The sequence below is a fragment of the Zonotrichia leucophrys genome, chromosome 4 (assembly GCF_028769735.1).
Source record: "Zonotrichia leucophrys gambelii isolate GWCS_2022_RI chromosome 4, RI_Zleu_2.0, whole genome shotgun sequence".
NCBI lineage: Eukaryota > Metazoa > Chordata > Aves > Passeriformes > Passerellidae > Zonotrichia > Zonotrichia leucophrys.
Genome location: NC_088173.1, coordinates 31,745,174 through 31,766,688, shown reverse-complemented (window position 1 = coordinate 31,766,688; position 21,515 = coordinate 31,745,174). Strand labels below are relative to the sequence as shown.

The window sequence follows — 21,515 nt, the reverse complement described above, 5'->3', positions numbered from 1 at the left end:
GTGCCTTAGCTGTGTTCCAGCAGGAGACTGCAGTTATCCCAGTGGTTAGATAACCCAAACTCGACAGACAAGTATGCCTCTTGACAGGCACAGCTAGATGATATCTCCAGACTACACCATGGATGATGCAGTAAAAAGAAAAACCAGGCTTTGAGACCTTTCAGATACACAGAGCTGCTTGTCACCGTGAGAACAGGAGAAAATGGCTAGGAAACTGCATGCCTACAAGATTTACTGGCAATGTAGCAAAGGCAAAAATTCAAAGTATCAGACTTATGGATACAAGATGCCTCTTCTCCCCCCTCCCCAGTTCTTTAGTCATGGAATTCTACTGTATATTTAGGCTTCAGCAATTAAAACTAATAATAATATGTAACTAACTTTCAAGAGAAAGAAGTCTATTAAGTATAGTCACAACAGTAGGGTTACTGAATGGCCAAGCTCTTATTCCAGCTGTGATGCACACTGCCTCTGCAGACACTTCTTATTTATCATTAATCCATCTCCAGTTTCTTCATCTGTAAAGGAAAGGTAGTACCTGCTTTATAAAAGTGCAGGAAAATCAGTACTCAGTTAGTGATTGTAAAGTTTCTGGTGCAAAAGGACCACTGGCTTTTCCCCTAAGCAAACACCAGTGTGGGTCTCATCTGAAGTTGTGCCATCGCAATGCATGTGCAAAAATTAAGAAGCTGGTGTGGCTTTATTTAAATGATGACCACCCGAGTCAGATCTGTGCAGCTAACCCATTCAATTGCACACAGAGCATTGCCTGACGTGGACACCTTCAGCAGGTTTCCAGGAGGCAAAGATCTTACACCTGGACTGTGTTCAGCAGAATATCTGTGAGATGTTCCCAGGTGTGAGGAAAGGCTGAGAAAAGCAGACTTGTCCAGGTGGAGAAGCAAAGGCTTTGATAGCAGCAGCCTCACAGTCCCTGCATTGCACTGTGACATCTTTCAATGGCATTTCCAGCCCTGCCAGCTGGGACTCACTGCTCAGCTAATGCCCAGAGACAGCACCGGACAGAGGAGTAGTGGGGTACTGCTCCACGTCAGCCTCCCCTACCGTGTGACGAGAAAAGATGCCACATCCTCAGGTGTGATGGGGGAGCTGGAGGTGCCTGTCTGGATCAGTGGTTCACAACATCAAAGAGAAGTTTAAGCAGAGAACACAACAGGGCCTCTCGCCAAACCTCAGTCTCATACCCACAACATCGAGCACCACAGACAGTCTGTCTTCTTAAGGAGCTCTGTGCGTGTGTGTGCGCCTTGTCACATCCCTGCTTGTATCACACAGACATGAAAAGAAACAAATTCTTATGATTTCATACGGAGATTTTACTTCATAGGCTCCCGGCAAATGTCTCCTCTGTTGGAGGGGAAAAAAGGAAGAAGAAAAATTCTTCAAGTCATCAGCTCTGCACACATCTTATTACAGCAGCCTCTGCAGTGAAACTCATGCATGCTGATGACAAAGCTGGTACACACACATGTCATCTGAGCTGTTTATAGCCATTCTTTCATTTAATGCATCTCATATGCCAGGTTTTCTTGCAGGTTTTGTCTGTTTTACCATGTTACCATTTAAGTCTTTATCTATAAATCAAACTGAACCATAAACCACTTTGTCATCTTTTGTTTTGCAACAGATGTACAGCAAGCAGAGACTGCTCCTGAATAGGAAAAAATGTGAACACAAACACAGGCTGATATATGCACAGAAACTAAAAAAACAGTGTGGTTTTTCTTACTGATAGTCAGTGGTACAGAAGGATGACTACTAAAATAACGAGAGGTAGAATAAACCAAGATGATAACACCTTTTAGATCCTCTCTATAAACAGGGAGGACTAATCTGAGGGAGTGAAATAGATGATTTGGAGTGGAACTGCTTTCAGAAATCCCCTAGAATATGGACACTGAAGGAGCAATTCAGTTGCATAAAAGAATAAATTAATATAGATTTCTACTGTGTTAATCAGATTTCATTGGCAAGCTCTGATATTCAGCAGCACACTTTAAACATTCCAGCATCCTGTGACATCATTACTACTGCAAAGGTTGGAAGTTGTAGCTACACAGCTTTTGTTTTCCAACCAGTAACAGAAAATACACAATTTAACCAAAGCCCAGTTCAAAGGGGTTCAGAACATCTGACTTTGTGCTGATGGAAAAGTTTTTCTCTTCCATAAAGGATGCTGGGTTTTTAAGGTTTCCTTGCTTTGCTTTGGTGCGAATAATTTCATTTATTATTAGCACTCCTCCTCTGGAGAAGCTGAGTTGATCCAAATACAAACCACAAATTTCTCCCAGAAAATGGGCAGATGCTAAGGTGCAGTGCTTAAGACAAAGAGCATCCTGGCTGGCTTTGGCAGAGACAAAATTCAAACCAAAATAGTGGCACGCAAGGTCAGATATCTCAGAAGTCTTGCCTGACGCAATGTATCCCAGACATCCTTAACTAAAGAAAGAAAGGAAAGGAAGGGAGGGGAGGAGTACAAGGTTTGTCTATAGTAAAATATATATTACAAAAGCAAATAGAAGCTGCAATTTGGAATTTTCAGCAATATCTCTGATGACAGCAGTAGTTATTAGGGATAGTGTAGTATAGTGTAGTCCGCAAAAATCAGAAGTGCTAATTAATTTATCATCTTTTAATTTATCATCTTTTAATTTACTCTAGCAAATTACTTAAAATAGAAAGTAGCATGTACATTTTTATTTGTACTTTCATGCCCCATTCAAGTTCTTGTCTTCTCTATGACTATGTGCCAACCTCTGGAAATTTCCAGAAGATTCCAAAGCCATCCTGAAAGAAGACTTGGGCCAGACAAGTAATTGATGACAAATACACAAGACATCCATACAGTCAGATTTCCATTCACAAAGTCATGAATTGCTATTCCCATATGCATAAATTTGCACTAAGACCATTAAATTGCTAGGAAAAAATGCCTAAGTCCTCATCTCCCACCTCCAGCTGATATTTACCTTTAAGACCTAACTTAGGTACTTAATTCATCTGCTGACATCTTTTCCTCCTCTATACAGGAAACAATTCAGCTACAGATTTCTGAAAGAATGTAGGACACTTTGAAGTTTTTCAGAAGGCAAATCAAAACAAAAGCCCACACCTCCTTCCGTAGGCGAGGTTCTGTAACCTCCTTCAGCTTCAGATCTAAGACCCTTGACTTGCCCATGAGATATTCACATTCATTATTCCTTTCTGCCCTAGAACTGGATATGTTATCTATTTTACTTTAAAATATAATCCAGTTATCAACTGGAAAAATTCAGAGAGGAGATGTGGTGGGAAGGGATGTATTTGACTGATGAAAATTAATCTCGGATGGAAAAACGCCATTCCAAAGTAAAATTTATTCAGTTCAAATTGTTCTACCATAAGTCAGAACTCTGACTCTATTCCCCAACAAAAACTTGTATTTTCTAAGAAATCCTCACCAAGGTTACACCACTGCCTTCTCCCCAAACTTTCCTGGAAATTTAATGGTACATTTGGATTTTACTGGACTCTGATAGCAAACTGGTGCTGGAAAAACTTCTTTTAGAGATGCACTAGTTCTGATACTTTTTCCTAAATATTTAGGAATCCTAAATCTAATCTAGAGATACAAAGCAGATTTAAAATTCAACCTTAAGCTCACCAGGCACAGGAAAGTATGTCCTTGCCTGCGCATTTCTTTCACTTGAACAGGATTTCTTTCAGAGTTTAATGCAGTGTTCTGGGTTTCTTCAAAACCTACAGTCTGGGCAGTCAAGTCATTCTTGCCTGTGTGGGCAAGTGAAGAATTCAATCAGTTATCCTAATTTCCTTGCTTTTGAAAATACAGTCTTATGACTGTGTGACTGCAATTCAGTATATTTTTCTCCAAAAATAGTTTAAATACCTTCATATTTCCTTTAAATTAAATAATTATGGTTTTGATAGAGCACTCTGAGATTTTTCAGGTCTCACACTGTATCAGTCCAACCAGGAGCAGAAGCATTTATTTGGGGCATTTTGCCTCTTCCCTAGTTAGTTTTAAAATCATTAGTGTGCAAGGGGAGGGAGGGGGCAACCATCAGTACAAGATATTTTTAATGTTAACAGCTGTGAAGTTATCTTTAGTTTTGCTCACTTAACACACTGCACCTAAAGCAAAAGATATTCCAGTCCTGAGAATTTTCTTATTTGTTAAAATTTACTTGCAGCCAGTTATGACCAAAGAAGACAGAAGCCCTCTTTGCTATAGGATACTGCAATTGAGAATTGAAATCTGATTCTCAAATATAAGTAACATTTCGTATTGGTGGGTTTTAACATCAAAAATACTGTAGACAAAATAGTTTTTATTGTAAAATAATTTCTCTGGCCAAAGTATTATTTATGATGAAACAACCATCAACACCACGCAAAATTTTGTAGTCCAGCTGATGAGTGTAATTTTACAGAACAAAAAGCTAATGATTCTATTCTTACAGTCAGACCAATTTCTGAACAGTTACCAACAGTTTGGGGGGGTTTGCATATATTATTAGTATGGATACAAAAGTCCTAACATTTGGTGCTGACCTTCTATAATTAAGCTTTTGGGCAATATTTACAGACACTCTAAAGACTATTCAGGTTTTGAATAAAAGCATCTCTGTCTTACTGTCCAAGTGAACAGATTAATAACGCTTATACTTTTACCCCGGGTATGAATTTGTGTGTTCCTGAGTACTGTAAGCATGAAATTCTGCTTCCTAAAAGGGAGGGCAAGTTGAATATTCAGGGCCTGGGACATGATTTAGGTCTTGCTAGAGAACCAGCTGCAAGCACAAGGCAAGCAGGCACAGATGGGAGAAATAGCCAGCCCGGTAGGAAATGGGAACTCCAGAGCCCTGAGCTATCCAAAGCAGCAGCCACTGCTTACCGACCACCAGCACTGATCTGAATGAGAAAACAGAGCACTCAGGAGCAAGGGGGGAAAGGAGACAAAAAGAGAGATAACAACTAGCCTAATAATTACTTGATTACTGAGTGGGAAAATATCACTTAAGAAACAAGATGTTGTTACTGAACTGAGAAACAGAAGCTGCTGGTCTCTGTAGGATTCAATTAAAGTGCTTCAAGTTTTGCTTTCAGACACGGTGAGATGCCTGCTGGTAACAGGATCTTGTTGGACTTCACTACATCTGGAAATTCTGGAACCAAGCCATGACAAGATAAGATACTTTTTCTGAAGAGAATGTTTTCTTTTGTTTTATTTTCTCAAAGCCCCGGAGCACAAGTCAATTAAGACACAACAGAAGTTTCTCAAACTGAGAGGTTATACTGAAGGTCAGCTTACACCACAGTAGAAGAGATAATCATCTTAAGTACTTTGCAAACCCTCAAAAGAGGCTTCTCTGGCTATACAAAGATCAATACTAATGTGCCAACCCTCCAGCCAAGCCAAGCACAATTCATTTCAGTGTTATTACACCGCAAAAAACCAAAAACTTTATTAGGCTGATGATGTAGAGTTGTGGTTTGGATTTGGGATACGAGAACGAGATTTGTAACACACTGGTGTTGTGGTTGTTCCTAAGTGATTAAGGACTCTTCAGCTTCTCATGCTGTCCTGCCAGAGCATAGTTAGGGTGAGAACAAGGTGCTGGGAGGAGACACAACCTGGATAACTGACCCAAACTGATCAAAAGGATATTCCATATCATATCATGCCTTGCTCAGTATATAGAGTAGGGAGTAGGGAGAAAAATGCCTGAGGGGCACTGCTCAGGAGCTGGCTGGACATCTGTTGGTGGGTTGTGAATAATTGCATTGTGCATCACTTGTTTTCTATATTCTAATTCTTTTATAGTTGTTGTTTTTCTTGTTATTATTATTTGTTTCCCTTTCTCTTCAGTCCTATTACATCACCTATATCTAAACTCACAAATTTTACATCTTTTTTTAAATTGTTTTCTCCATTCCTCTAGGGTGGTGAGAGGAGCTGTAGTGTTCAGCTGCCTGATGTATACATCTGTACACACCTCATTTTACGCAGTTGACATTGTTGAAGCTGTATAATATTGTGGTTTCAATAAAAGACTCATAGGAGAACATCAGGCTGAGGTTTCTAATTCCCACAGACCTGTGGTATCACTTCTATAAGTTTTGGAGCCAATTTTGCCCTTGATTACTTATGGATAACTATCACTGAAATCAATCAACAGATTTTGCATCTCTATATGTCACCAAATGCAAGAAAAAAGGCATTAATGCTGAATTTTTAGAAGTATGAAGTACTTTTGTCCTCAGGAGCCAAAAGCCAAAGAGAATTTTAGCATTGAATTTCAGCAAGGAGCACAGATAAATCAAACACAAATGCTTAGAAAAATCTCATCCCTAATTTGTATGTACTGCTGGTAGCATAACATCAATATCACAACAGGGCAAACAGATAAAAGTCTCAGGCCTGTTGCCTGTCCAGGATACAACTTCTGCAGAAACTTACAGCACCTGCTGGTGAAGAAAGCCAGCAGGTTGAACATAGGCATCCCTTGTTTCACACAGATTTTCCAATGCATCATAGCTGACAACACATGTAACCTTTTATAGGAACACTAGTCTGCACCATATTTTTCAATATCCTTTATTTTTATCCAAAAAGGGGTCAGCACTAACCCATGCAGACAGAAACACTTCATACTTTCCCAGAAGTGAAATGCAGCGTCCAACAACAAGCATAATTCTTGTGCCTCCACACACCACAAGGGAATTTCAAAATAAAGCAATGACCCTTTCACACTTCATGTTTTCCAGCTAGTCAGTATTTCCTGGAGTTCAGGAATCCATGTGCTGTGAAATCTCTTAAATCTGCTCTCAGTATTTCAAGGTACATAATCATAAGCACCTACTGTGCATTGGGCCTGAAAACCTCTAATATTCCAGCAAGTCTGTTATCTTCTTTTAACACAACTTTAGGTGCAGCAGGACTTGTAGCTTGAAGCAATTTAGATATTTTTTTATTTTTCTCTCATTTTTAACATAAAATTTTCATTAGATTATAATTCAATATGTTAGAAAAGGAAACTACCTTTTAATTAAGTTCTAGCCAGGACTCTTTAGCACACTTATAAAAATTGTCTAGGTCAAGATTATTGTTTAGTACAAGTGCTAATGCTTCATTTTCTGCTCTGCTTTGAGTTCTCCCTTGTGCTGAAAGCTGACCCAGTCTGGACAGCAGTTCTGCAGTGGTTCATTCATCACTTCTTGTGAACCAGTGAACAGCAGTTCGCTGCTCATCATGATCCAGGCCCCAAGCCCCTTTCTATCCAGTGACTAATTCCACCATCAATCCCACACTGGCTAATGAAATGTACTTGCCTTTTTGGTGGTACTGTGTCACAAAGCCTTCCTGAAGTCATAACACTTTATATCAGTTTCTTTACCCCTGTCAAGTCCCATTGACCATCTCTCCTTCTCAGAGAAGTTAATTGGATATGTGAAGCACGACCTTCCTTTCATTAACCTGCACGGACTCCCCGTATGTGTCCAGCTTTTCCCCAACTCTATTTTAATTAGTGGCTTGAATCTTTCCTAATTCAAAGGTTACATGTGCACATATGCCATTGTCTCATTTATCCTGTAGTCCTTTCCCAGCTAAAAGCTTTACATCATGGTGAATTCACCATTGATCACGTTTTGAGGAATTCCCTTTTCCTATTCCTATGCATAAACACACACACACTCTGCAAAGAAAACAAATAGGAAAAAAGCCACTTTCTCTTCAAACTCTGGGATCACCGTTTAAGCTAAAAGAAATCTTATTTATCTTGAATTAGCAGATAATCAATCTATTAGTCTCAGTAGGCCCACATTATGTTACAATGCTGGCAGTTAAATTACCTGCTTGGCCAATATCTCTCTCAAGGTTTTCAAGGGGTCAGATTCTATAGCAAATCAGCAGTGTGTCACACAGGAGGGTCAAAGCTTCAGGGATTAAAGAGAACTGTTCAGACCAAATGAGCATATTTTGATTAAATCACACTCTACAGAAGCCTGATATTACATTTGCCTAGAAGTTGACTTCTGTAACTATATTAAGGTACTTTAATAATGCAGCTTCATTTACTATAAAGTGGTACAACCAGCAAGTCTAATTATCTTCTGGATATTGTACTTGAGGAACATAAATCTGAAATTTAGTGAACTTCAGTGCTGAAATCACCAACTTAAATATCCCTTACTTTCAGGAAGGGAAAAGGAATCTTGCAAACCCGAAAAGAAAGGCTTACAAACACTCTGGAAAGGAGATATGATCAAAGGAAATGCAATTGAAGAACAAAAAAAAAAAAAAAAAAAAAAAAAAAAAAAAAAAAAATTGGGGAATTCAGTGTCTACAAGAAAATGGACTGGAATTACATGAGGTGCAGTGCAAAGGACCAAAAGAGGCCAAAACTAACCTCACAGATGTTGCAAAAGCAGGGGAAAAAATCAAGGAGGAAGACAACTTTGAGGGGAAGATATGAGGGACATGGCATGGACACTAGAAAAAAATATCTTCACCAAAGTGAAAGCCATCAAAAGGCATGGAGTGCCAGGAAGTGCAGGGACATGCAGCAAAGCTTGCCAAATTGATCCCCACTGAAATAGCAAGATTTCGTTTTTCCTTCTTGAAAGGAAATTTTCCTTCAGCTTCCTGTGTTCTGATCCAAGGTTTGTAGACTTGGATCACATTTAAAAATCTCAATTCTACAGTTTTATCTGTTTTTTACTGTCCTTTCATATCTTGAGATCCAGTTGACATTTCCAGAAGATTTACTGGGGTTTTATCTATCCTATAGGAATAATAGGAAGACATCTGTAGTCCTGGGCTACTATGGCTTTAGAAGAAACATTGCAAGTACTGAAAGCTTTGATATAAGGATTCTATCAAATGTCTCTCTATTTTCAAGCCCAGTGCTCCACAGATCCAGTATTCCTCAAGCCAGGCTCCAAAACTGTTTTTAAAATTAACAAAAAACTCAACAAAACAAAACTCAGCTTGCCCTAAATTAGGCATTTGAATTAAAATTGTAATACCCTCACCCTGTGCTCTGCCAGGCTTTTAAATCCTGGAGCAAAGGCATTTTCCAGAACTGGAGTTTTGCTCATTATTATTTCTACTTAGAAGCAAGATGAAGACAAAAGTCTTTCAGTAAGTCCCACGATGTCCTCTGTTTTCATCAACTGATACTTGAACATGAAAAGCTGTGTGGAAAAGGTTATAGTCCCAACTACCCACATAAAATCAGAGTCACAGAATAGTTTGGGTTGGAAGGCACCTTAAAGGTCACGGAATTCCAACCACCCTGCCATAGGCAGGGATCACTTTCACTAGACCCCTCTGCTCAGGGCCCCATCCAGCATGGCCTTGAGCACCTCCAAGGATAAGACAGCCAGATCATGTCAAAAAAAAATCATGTTTATAATTCAAACCACAAAGCCTCCAAGCCTCCTTGCCAATCAAGTGAGCATTGGCTCTAAGATATCATTGTTTCGTACAAATATCACATCTTCTATGAAAAGTTTCCTTATGGCCCCACAGTGCCTGCAGTCTCTCTCATCAACCTCTTGCTTCTTATAATTTGCATTTGTAAAGCCATTTATTATTCATATTTATATCCTATGTAATTTTCCTTCCACTTTTGATCTCAGATTTCTTGATAACTCCCTTGTATTTTTTCTTTTGCCTCCTATACCTTCTCTTTCAGACCTAACACTTCTGAGTCATCCTAAGGGATTTCTTGGTAATGAGATGTTAGCTCTCAGTGGAATGGTTTTATGTCAAAACATTTTTTAAAAAAAATTGTAAACATCTTGACTGCATTTCTCCTGGTCTTCATTGCCTCCTGTAGTTTTCCAGTCATCCATATTGATCATTTCTGCCACTTCCTGAATATTTATGCCTTGATTAGAAACAGCTTTTTTTGTATTTGTTGAGCTCACAGTAATCTGCCTCTGGTACTCTGTAATCCCTTTGCTTCCTGCAATGTTTTGCTCAGGGGCATGCACGGCTACATGGCTTCAGGAATTGGCATCTCTGTGTTTGCCCATGTTAGAAGGACTATAGGTTATCTAGCATGCAGCTACTGAAAGTACTGAGCTTTGTGCCTGGAATGCCTTGTTCCCTCAGAGAAGATAACAAGGGGCAAAATTCTGTTTCTTATTTCTAGACCTGAAACTGTCAGAATATCAAATTTCCATTTGCCAGTCTGTTCTAGGAATGAATATTGCAGTAGATAATGCACTTCGCACTCTCCCCTTCTGTGTGCTATCAAATTCTGCCAAAGTCTGTGGTAAGTTTTTAACATCGCCCCACTATTTAAAGAATTATTTTCTCCAGAAAAACAGAGAACAAAAGAAGCCAAAACTCTCCTTAGTGCACTCATCTGACTACTACACATTACTTTTTACATTATAGATTAATAATCCTGCTTTGTGGGGGAGCTATTACTTGACTTTCACCTCCTCAGAGGGAGGAAATGCCACTGTAATTTTCTATTTCTCAATTCTTCCCATGTGTTAAACCGTTGGGACGAATCTCCTTGGCATTTCAGTGCTGGAATACAGTATCATTGCAATACAGGCTGTGCATTTCACTGTGTTACATTCAATTCTCTCATCTAGAAAAAGAGTATCAAGAGTTCATGTGAATTTAAATTGTCTTCAATCTAAGACAACAACAGATTATTAACCAGAGCTCCTCACCTACCATTCCCCCAGCTACAGCAGGGATTACAACAAACCCATATAATTCACCTTGACAGCTGAGAAGAAAACTTTGAAAATGCACAAAAAATTCACATACTCTGAAGTAGTGTGGGATATCTAAAATGCCTCTGCTGTACATACAGGTTTTTAAAATACTTTTCTTATTAGCTATGTGATGGGTTAAAATAGAACAGTGAATAAAGTGTAAATGGAGAGGTGGTGTGGTGGTTTGACCAGGAAGGAGTGGGAATTCTGGGAAGCTGTGGTCAAACCAATGAAGGTTTTGGGTTTGACACTGGCACCCGGTGTAGCCAGTGGGGTTTGGACACACCTCCGAGAATACACAGGGGTTAAAAGCAGGGCACTGCCCTTGGCACTCCCTCTTTTGGACATCGTCGGCGAAGAGGTCAGATCTCTTCCCCCGCCCAGCCCGCTGCTGCTGGGCGGGGGGAGGGGCAGCCATGCGGTAGGCCCGGGGCCTGGACAGAGATGGGGTTGAGGGGGCTTCGGGGGGGCTTCGAGGATGGAAGGGTGGAAGATCCCAGAGAGTCAGCCCTCGGGCAGCCCCCCCCCCCCCCCCCCCCCCCCCCCCCCCCCCAGGAGAGCAGCCAGCCAGAAGGAGAAGGGGGGAGGGAGAGTGCCCGGCCGGAGCGGCAGCGTGTGGGCAGCGTGCGTGGGAGTCGCTCCGGGACCGACAGAGACTGAAAACTTTTAACCCTTTCTTGCATGACTGGGGCCTTGCAAAAATGCTAATCCTCCTCGAAGCTGAATAAGAAGGGAGATGAGAGATGAGATGAGACAAGGACCTGGCCCGAAGAATGTGGAGATGATTGGATGGGGAGAGATGATTTGGAGTGGCCTTTTGGCTGGACTTTTCTCGTGGCTATGGACTCAGTTGTTCCTGTGACGCAGACTGCATTTAGGGGGAGGCAGTGCCTCAAAACCAGGAAGGTTCTTCGTGAGGACCCCCCGGCCCCAGGGGGTTGGAAAAATATGGGGGGGACAGATGTCCCAAAAGCAGAGACTGTGCCTTTTTGGAGTGAGACAAGGCATCCTTGAAAGACAACCCTAAAAGCAGCTCTGGCCATGTCTCAGTGGTGAGAGCACTGAGCATGGAAGGAAGATGTCACAAGCGGCAAAAGGACTTTTTTTTTTTTCCGGGTGGTGCCGAAGTGACAAGGAAGCACACGAGGTTTCAGTGTGTTTCCAGGAGAAGCCTATGGAACGAGAAGGACTCCTTTCCTCTTCATGAACTGAAGTTTGAGTATACTAAAGTGTGGGGCCAAGGCTGGGCAGTTGGTGTTTTGGGAGAATGTATCGGATTGGGAAAGTCAGGGAGTGGGGAGGAGGAAAGTTTTTTTGTAAGGTTTTCAATTTCTTTTTTTCCTTTTCCTTATAGTCTCTCCCTATTTTCCTGTAGTTTAAGTAATAAAGTTTTCTTTATGTTTAAGTTAGAGCCTGTTTTTGCTTATTCCTGGTCACATCTCACAGCAGACACCAGGGTGAGGCATTTTCATGGGGGGCACTGGCTCTGTGCCAGGCTCAAACCATGACAGGTGGATACATGGGAACCACGTGTATGTGGATGGATAAGTGTGGAGTCAGGAGGTGAAGAGAAGCACATGAGCTGTAAAAGAATGGAGACAAAACTAATGCTACAATTTTCTTCAACACATTGAACACTAAAAGGGTGAATCCAGCATTTTGACATTTTCCAGAGAGATAAAAAAGCATCTGTATTACACTCATTTGTATTATTTAGGTTCCCTTATTACTTCAGTACTTTGTAAGCCTGCCATTTGTTATTTCTTTGACTGCTGACCAATACAGGGGATTCCTTTGCAGAGGGCAGGCAGACAGCAGAGTCTGCAGCCATGTACCTATGACACAAGAACAAGTTCTCACTGTAGACATCAGAAAATACACCCACATTTGCTGCCTGATGCTGTAAAATGGTGAATACACTGGAGAAGGCACTGCGGGTTCTGCTGGAAAGATTCGATATCACTTAAGACTGGACTTTTTGATCCTAGGATGCATTTTGGCCACCCCTGTTTTTCTCCCAAATGACACAATCCTACCAACAGGAAGGGAAGGAAGTCACAGAGCTTCAGGTTCCAGAGTCTCAAGGGCAAGCCAAGGATGGTTGACTCTGTGGGATTTGGGTTTGCACTTTTGAACCATTTCAGCAAATACTGGTGAAGCAGCCATTACAGGCAGCCAGCGTACCCACAATCAGTTAAAACATGAAGGGTGCTTATGCCCATTCCCAAATTAGAATCACTGAAAGGGAATGAAGGACTTTAGGGATGTTTTAAAGGTAATGTAGGACTTTAGGGATGTTTTGATTTCCCCCCTCTTTTTTTATATTTGCAGCCACATTATCCAAGAGGGAGGTTTCTCTGCTCCTCATAGAAGTAAGCAGAGCAGCCAGTGGTTTCCACAGCGGTGGTAACACCACATTGTGAAACTCAGGGCATTCATAATGTAAAATGCGCTTAAGTGAAATCCACTGTCACTTTTGTAACTGTGATGCATTAGGTTTTGGTTTTTATATTTTTTCAGATGCTGCACTGCTTTAGTGTGTAGTTCTGAGCTTCAAATTTGGTGTAGGTAAGATCTCTTCCCACAGTAGCTAGACAAACAATTCCTTTCCTAGCTTGGAATCCAGGACAACCACCCAAATGTCAGGCCCAAGAGCATAAACAACTGAACAGCATTGGACTGAGGAGAGAAAAACAAGAAGGTTGGGATTTCATAATCTGAAGCTATAACTGGGCAATTAACTCCAATATGCAAATGGACCACAACTTATAAAATTGTGAAACCCTGTGTAGGGTTGTCCATTTTGCGACCATTTTGGGTCCATCATGGGTGTAGCCCTGGCTGGGCTCTTGCACTGCCCAAGGTGCATCCATTGAGGCCTTTTAATAAACACCTACTTTATTCTTTAACTCTGTCCAGCCTTGATAAGGCATCAACAGAAATGCTCTGCATCTCCACCGTCAAATGATGCAGTGTTAAACATCTCTTGAACTCAATGGTTTTGAAGAATACAATGTGGATAATGTGACACTATTAAAGATTATCCTGCTTTAAAAATTCTTTAATGGCAGCTAAATCAGGGCTCTCATTTTGACTCAGTGCTGTATTCTATCATCACCACTGCCAGTGAAATATTTTCCTCTGCAACTGACTTATTCAAAGCCTACTCTCTAAGTTAGCCAAACAGGACTTCAGCATACTATAACTGCTCTTAGTCTTTTTTTGCCCAAAGAAAATTTTGTTTCCACATTCTGCCTTACAGGACTGCTCATTTTTACAGGTTGAGAATAAAAAAACACTTTATTTGAAACACAGTATGTGGTAGGAGACAGCAAAAAGATCTCCAGAGAGAGCAACAACGTTCCAGGAACACAAAGTGATTTAAACATACATTCATTTTTATCCGAGCCTGGAATTCCTTGTTTTTAATGACTATGGCCAAAGATGCTTTTCATGTAGTAGTTCCACTGGAGTCAAGGGCTAACATGGTCCCTTTAATGTTTTTTTGGGTTTTTTTAATTGCTAGAAACAAAAGTGCCTTATGTTTCCATGTTACAAAACATTAAAAAAATCATTTTCAAAAACAAAGGTATATCCAAGGAAGTTGAATTTTCTGTATTTTTCTGTTGAAGAAGAGCTCCTCATACATTACGTTACGCAATTTCCCAACAAGAGTTAATTCTAAAAATATATCACCACCCTAATTGTACACTATATATACTAGGGAAATTGCAAGTTCATTTAATTAAAAATCATTTTAAATGAACACAATAAATTCGGCTGAACACTGGCTGAATCCAGAAGAATTGTGCCTTCATGGACATTTATGTTATGTGGTTTTCCAGGTCCTATACAGTTTTTTTTAATGTTTCATAATGTTGTTCCTTTGTAGATATCAACTTTATAGTATGACAACCAAAGCTAAGAGTATTCAAAAGTGAGGTAAAGACAACAAAATATGCACTTTTGATAGACGCAATGGTCAGCTCTACCAACAGTGTTAATATTGACAAGTTACTGACACAGATTAGACATCTGAAATACAACCTAAATCTCAGTTGCCAGCTCTAGTAATAAACAGTAGCGTGCTCATTTTACCTTTCCAAGAGTAACCACAGATATCATTGTAAATCAACAGTTACAAAAAAAAAAACAAAAACCAAAAGATAAAAATGCACATATCTTTTTTTCTGGAAATGGCCTGTTCTTTATGTTAAATTCAGAAATGGTGCTTTTTTGTTTTATTTTTATACTTAGTAGAGCTTTTGATTTTTTTGTTGTTTGGGTTGGTTTGGTTTTTTTTTCTTTTGGCTTGGGATTATTTTCTTTTTTTGTAATTTTGAAAAAAATCCAAAACTTTCCAAGTAAGATTTTCCTAAGATAAGCCAATTAATCTGCCATGAAATGGTAATAGATGTAATTACACTCCTATTATTCAACCCAGTAACTTGAGATATAGCCAAAAATTCACATCTATAAACAATGTTCAATTCTTTAAAGCTTAATAAACTAAGAAACTACTTCTTATCAACAATTTTGTGATTATGTGAATGCCTCTTATCAGTTTTTTCCTTTCACTCCTCATGACAAAGTTTTAAAGAATTACTCATGTGTCTACTTCTGGTCAGAGTTTCAGTTTGATGACAGAATAATTTCTAAAATAAGTCCTGTTCACCCCATCTAAGACATCATAATTGCCCCTAAGTAGACACAATGTTAGCCATGCACTTTTAAATTTTCTACCCTACCATGAAAAAAAATTGATCACAGGAGAGAGCTCAGCTCATCAGTGTTAGCCCACTGTGTGTATCAGCAGGAGGCATTTTGGCTCACATGGCCACTTTCTGAGGTGTTTTGAACAAGTGGGATCTAACTGGCAAGGCAAAAACCCCAGCAAAACTAAACAAGAAAATCCAAGGCACGACATGAGAAACAACAAGCAGAAAAGTCAGATGGCTCATTCCCTGCATGTCCACAGGTGCCACATCCCCAGCACATGGTTTTCTGCAGAAGAACCAATTTAAGACAAGCCCTCAGGCTGTTTCCCCCGCTCCTAAAGCCGTGCCTGGCTGTGCAGCAGCGCTGGGTGTCTGTCGCACGCTGTGACCGGTGGTGTGGAAAGCGACATCTGCGCGCCCATGGCGGCAATCAGAGCTCACCACTAAACCAACCTCGCCCAGGCCCCTCGCTGCAGCCACCTGCCAGCCCCAGCACAGCCTCCCCTCTGTGCTGCCACACGCTGCCCTGGCACAGGGATCGCTCCACCAAGCCTCCCTAGGATGGGCAACACGCTTGGGCCACCTGGCAGCAGAGCCAGCCCCGCAGCCGCTCTCCTGAGTGATGAGACCGGACAGGGCTCTGCAGCCCCCCGAGAGCCTCAGCTGTGTCCTTCTAATTGAATGTGGCACCAACAAGGGTGCCACAGGATTTGGTCTGAGAGAAACAACCATTCTGAAATAATTGCTGTGGCAGAGGGCTCTCATGGCCACCAAGGGTGACCTGCCACATGCTGTTTGAGCGGGAGGCAGGGAACACCTCACCCTGCACACCTCTCCCACCTGCTTCACCAAGAACAAGCCCTCCTGTGCAGCTCTGGTTTGCTTCTTCCGTTCCATTGAACGATTCTAAGGATGGTTTTTGCAGTGTTCTATAATAAGTGAAAGAGATACCTTTTTCATTCTAAAAGAGCTTTTGAAATTAAGCCAAGATGATTCATAATTAGATTGAATGCAAGTATAAAACACTAGGCCACATCCTCAGTGTTTGCCCACAGCAACCCATAATCCACAGAAAAATGTGGAGTGGCTATAGGTGAGCATAGGCACTCTAAGTTTTTCCATATTCTCCAGATTTCCACTGGGCCAACTGCCACATTTGCTCTTTTCTCCTGAATTTTTGAAGAGCTCAGACCACACTGTACATCCTGGAAAGTGCAACACAATAGTCAACAGTACCAATGTTCAAGGAAGTGCTTCTTCACCAAACATGGCTAGCAGCACAGAATGGGCAGGACTGTCAGAAACACAAAGATTAATGTTAGAGGCTGGGAGGGAGCAATTAGCACAAGGGGGAAAGAGCCCCTTATGCAACTTTGAAAAACTAAAATAGTTTTTAAAAATAAAATAGTTTTTTTTTTATATTAGTTTTAAAAAACTAATATACCTGTATATATAGGTATACACACCAATATAATCATACAGAGTTTGACTGTGAGACACAAGTGATCTGAGAGGTGATGGCACCCTCACTGAAGGAAACTTATAAAGAGCCAAGAGAAGATATTCCCAAGCAATGGGAGCTTGATGAGAAAGACTAGATACTCTCTTACAGACAAAGACCCATTTTGCCATAGTACAGACTCCCACTTCCTGCCTCTGCTCTCTCTGTGTGTGATGGTGCATCTCCCCACCTCAGGCCACACCATGATCTGCAGGAGTCAAAATTTCTTTTCAATTTCTTTTCCCTTGTCTTTAGCACTGATTTTTTCTAAATAATGCACATAACACATGCACTTTTGAAGGAGGAAGCTGAACCTATTACAGACATATTTTCAAGCCCTAGGGCCAAATTTATTAATGTTGTTTCAAAAAAGGTATGCTGATTGTCAAAGAAGTGTATCCGTAAATTTTTTTATGAGTTCCCATCAATAAAATAAGCTTTATTATTATTGTTGCTGCTGTTTGATTTTCCTTGTTTCAATTACTCCTCATTGTAGTATGATGTTTTAAGTGGCTCAAATTATTTTTGCCTAATATCGAGGCTCAAAACAAAATACAGGCATCAATGAAAAATATCATAACTACCAAAATGACAGGTTTTATTCTGGAAAAGAGCTCACATGGTAGAAAGTTTCCTTATACCATGTTACTTCCATTTCTTGATGGCCCAGTACATCTGTTTTGACCAGGTTTTTTAAATTATTTTAGTTTAACAAGCTCTCAATACAGTAATGCACATGTTCACTCCCCTAACCTGAAACAGAACCAAGACCCCTCACCAGAAATGATAGACAACACTCACCAATAACTGATAAAGCAGAGCTCCTTTTTAAATAAGTTATGCTCATCTTACAAACACAAAACTTGATTCCAGGTCAACATAAACAATGAAGCACAAGCTTTAGAATCCACAGCAATACACATTTTGGTGAACAGGATATGAGCCTCAGCAATTTACAGCACAGAGTGTTTGATAAAGTGATTATATTCAGAGTACAACATAGACACAGCTTTCTGCTAGAGATATTAGTTTACACTCTGTGAAAGAAGAGGACGAAAAAATTGCTTTTCTTTGTTCTTGTGCAGTTTCTGACCAAATGACGTGCATCGGGAGATATGCAAGCTCACACAAAGCAGAACAGGAGAAAATCTGTTCTGAACTCAGGTTTGATGCACCAGTTAGATTTTGGGTCTCGTCTATAAGTTGGCTGAACAGCCCACGAAAGAGAAACAAGGTGGAAGTCATTTGTGGTTTTCTCATGAGACTAGGAAAAAAAGGGAAAAAATTTTTCAGAGACTTTCTCACAGCCTTCCTACAAGATTAGGTTGGGCTTAGCTCCCTAGTCCTTGAGGTGTGAGACTCAGCCTCAGAGGCTTCCTCATGCAGATTTGAAATAACAGCTGAGGCTGGCGCTTACACCCCAGGTCCCGTGGCCATAGCCATCACCTACAGCTATCCCCTTTGATGGTCTTTGCCCTAAAGACCATCAAAGCCCAGAAACAACAGCACAAGGGATTGTTTTGTTGGCTTAAGACTGTGATTTCACAAGGGGATTTTAACTCAAGCCTCTGCATCAATATTTTGTGTATCCCTTTGCACAGTTGCCCATGACACTGAAGATTTAACAGGAGATTTTGCAGGGAAATCCTACAGCAGGCCCTTCCTACCTCCTCTTCAATGGGAGCACTGCACTCATTGCCCACTTTTTCCCAGCTCCTCATCAGAGGACCTTATACTGATCATAGAAGACACTGAATAAAAAAACCCAAAAAAAATACAAACCACCACAAAAAAAAACCCCAAAACAACCACATCTAGAACAGAAAACATTTCAAAGTGATTTAAAACTGTCAGCTAGTTTAAAGGAGATGGGAAGATACATAAAGTAATTACCTGGCCTTCCTTTTATATTATTTTTTCCTGCGCTTTTTCCTTTGGCATCTGATCAGCCTGTCATGACACAGTCCAATTAAAATTATATAACATCACAGGCATCCTTTCACTAGTGCCAATGTTCCCACTGGACTGAAGATTCTTTTTGATAGCACTTTGATGGCCACTATTCAGTGTTTTAATTTCCTGACAAATTTATCATGTGCAATTTATCATCATGGGTGTTCAATCTCACTATAATAAAAGGCAGAGCTTGGTGTTTTCCACACCTTTTAGTGTGTAGGCCCTTCTATCTTTAATTAAACTTGTATTAAAATGGCAGATACCTCTAATATATTCCTTTTTTGAAACGCCACGTTTTGGCATTTGGCGGTGTTCAGAAGATGTCATTGGATTGTTTAACTAACCAAACCTAAGCAAATATTGTTACTGTTTCATTATCAAAAATCCAACTTGTATCTAGTCCACAGGACCAGGTCAACAAATTGGAGGAAAATGCCCATTTTAAAAGTTTGTAGCTCAAAAGAGGCATGCAAGTGTCGTAGAAGTAACATTTTCTCCATTTTAGTGTGATAACAGAAGCAAGGATATTAATAAAGCAGGAAAAGAATAGATTAAAGCCATTTATAAAGTTCTACTGGAAGTCTGTAGAAGAACCAAAAACTTGATAACAGTTCTGTACTTTCATGTCAAAGTCCATTTGTCCTTTCATAAATGTCAAATAGTTTTAAAAAAGCAGGAGACTTTCATAGCACTTTTATTTCTTCCTGACAATCATCCACAGCCAAAATCCTAAATTCTATCTCAGTGAATATTTTAGACAATTTAAAGAATTTCCATTCTCCGGAACTTCTTTAGAACCACTACCTGAAGCTTAAAATACTTTTCCTTGTGTTCTGTCAGTATCAATTCTTCTCTTTTAACCCAGAAGATTACTTAGTATGTGGGATAATGTACATTTTTAAACAGAGGCAAAAGACAATGATGAATCCAAAAGTACCACTATGAACTGCTAGGATGGAGATTTGCTAAGGAAGATCAGAGTCAGTGACTACAGTTCTGGGTATTGTTCATTTCCCAGCATGCTTAATTTAAAGGCTTTTGAGTGGGATTTTTCTAAACTTACACAAACTACCTGTGGTCTAAGAGAATCGTCCCTTAAATCTTCTGAACAGCAGGCCCCATGTAAAACAAAAAGGCAATATGCCCAAGATCAGCTCCAAAAAACCCCTGAAGTTGGATTTTACTGGTCTACACAAAAGTAAGTCAAGACACCTTACATTACCAGCGAGAAACATCTGCATAATAAGTGTATTCTAAGAAATTAAACCAGTCAACACATTATATTGATACACTTCATTGACCATTAGAGATTTTACAGCCTGATTTGAGAAGCACATGGGTTCCACAGTACTTGATCTTCTACAATTTAAGAAGCTATTTTAAACTTCAGTGTCCCCAACTGGATACAACTGCTACTAAACGTCCTTTGAAATTAGAGTGTAAATAATACATAAACCCTTTACCAAATTTCTCAGTCCGTATTTATTTCTCTGCCCCTCAGTTATCCCAATCTGAGCCTACAGGATATGTGTGGGATCTACATGCCTACCAAAGCCCCACAGAATTGTGTTTTCTCTCTTTTACAGAAAAAAAAAAAAAAAAAAAAAAAAAAAAAAAAAAAAAAAAACAAAACAAGGTGAGAAACAGTTCTAAGCAGTGTTTTGCTGGATTTTCCATTATAGTTTTATGATGCTTATGAAATTATAACTCCATAAACAAGCTTATTAAGGTTGAAGGCCCATAGGAGATTCTTTTTATGAACAACGACTTTTTTCCAAGCCTTGACTGGAATGATTATGAAAGATCCCAAAACATTTAATTGCTACATGGTAGCAAGTCAGGCTATCCGCATATCCTTGTTTCAGACAGCATACTAACAACAAAATCTGTGCTTCTGGGGACACCTGTCATGGAGCGCTGTTGTCATCTTATTGCAAAAGTCCCATACCTTCTTGGTGATTTCTCATGGGCTTCTCCTCACAGAGCTGACTCCTTTTTCACAACTGAGCCAACAAACTCCAACTCACTCCTTACCCAGCTCACCCACTCTTTTGTAGCACTCATCTTCTTATTGGACACAGCTGTGGCCTATTAAGGGCAGCCCTGTTCCTAATCTTTGGTGATTAGTACACCTGCAACTCCTCAGGGGTGAGACTGCCTTCTGCACTATCTTTATTTTCTTACATTCTATCTCTCCACAGAGTGCTGACACAAAAATTCCCATTAATGAATCAATGGATTTCCTTTTCTCAGCTCTGTGAGTTCAAGGTCTGATTCTTTTTTTCAATACATCAGCTGTGGAGCTTATTTATACCAAGATACAGAGCTCAGAGTCATGCCACCTGCATGTGGTTGTTGCTACTTTTAACAATTTACGGATCAGCCTGGACACAAGACACTACTGTCAAATCAGCAGCCTTCCCGTGTGTGTTACCTGGAGTTTGCATGTACCTGCAAATAGCCTGGTGCTGCTCATAGGTACAAGTGGAGGAAATTCTGAAGCTCTGGCCCGTGGCACAGAAATGTTCCTTGATTCGTTGCACCCACCCCCTCCCTGCATCACCTGCATGTAG

General features: G+C 40.2%; 1 long non-coding RNA gene across 1 annotated transcript in view; it reads right to left on the bottom strand.

The window, feature by feature from the left end:
- LOC135447404 (uncharacterized) overlaps positions 1 to 20,932 on the bottom strand; it is a 41,676-nt gene extending 20,744 nt beyond the window's left edge. The window contains exon 1 of the long non-coding RNA XR_010440101.1: positions 20,891 to 20,932. This is a non-coding gene — a long non-coding RNA (uncharacterized LOC135447404). The remainder of the gene's footprint in view (positions 1 to 20,890) is intronic.
- Between the last annotated feature and the right edge of the window lie 583 nt (positions 20,933 to 21,515).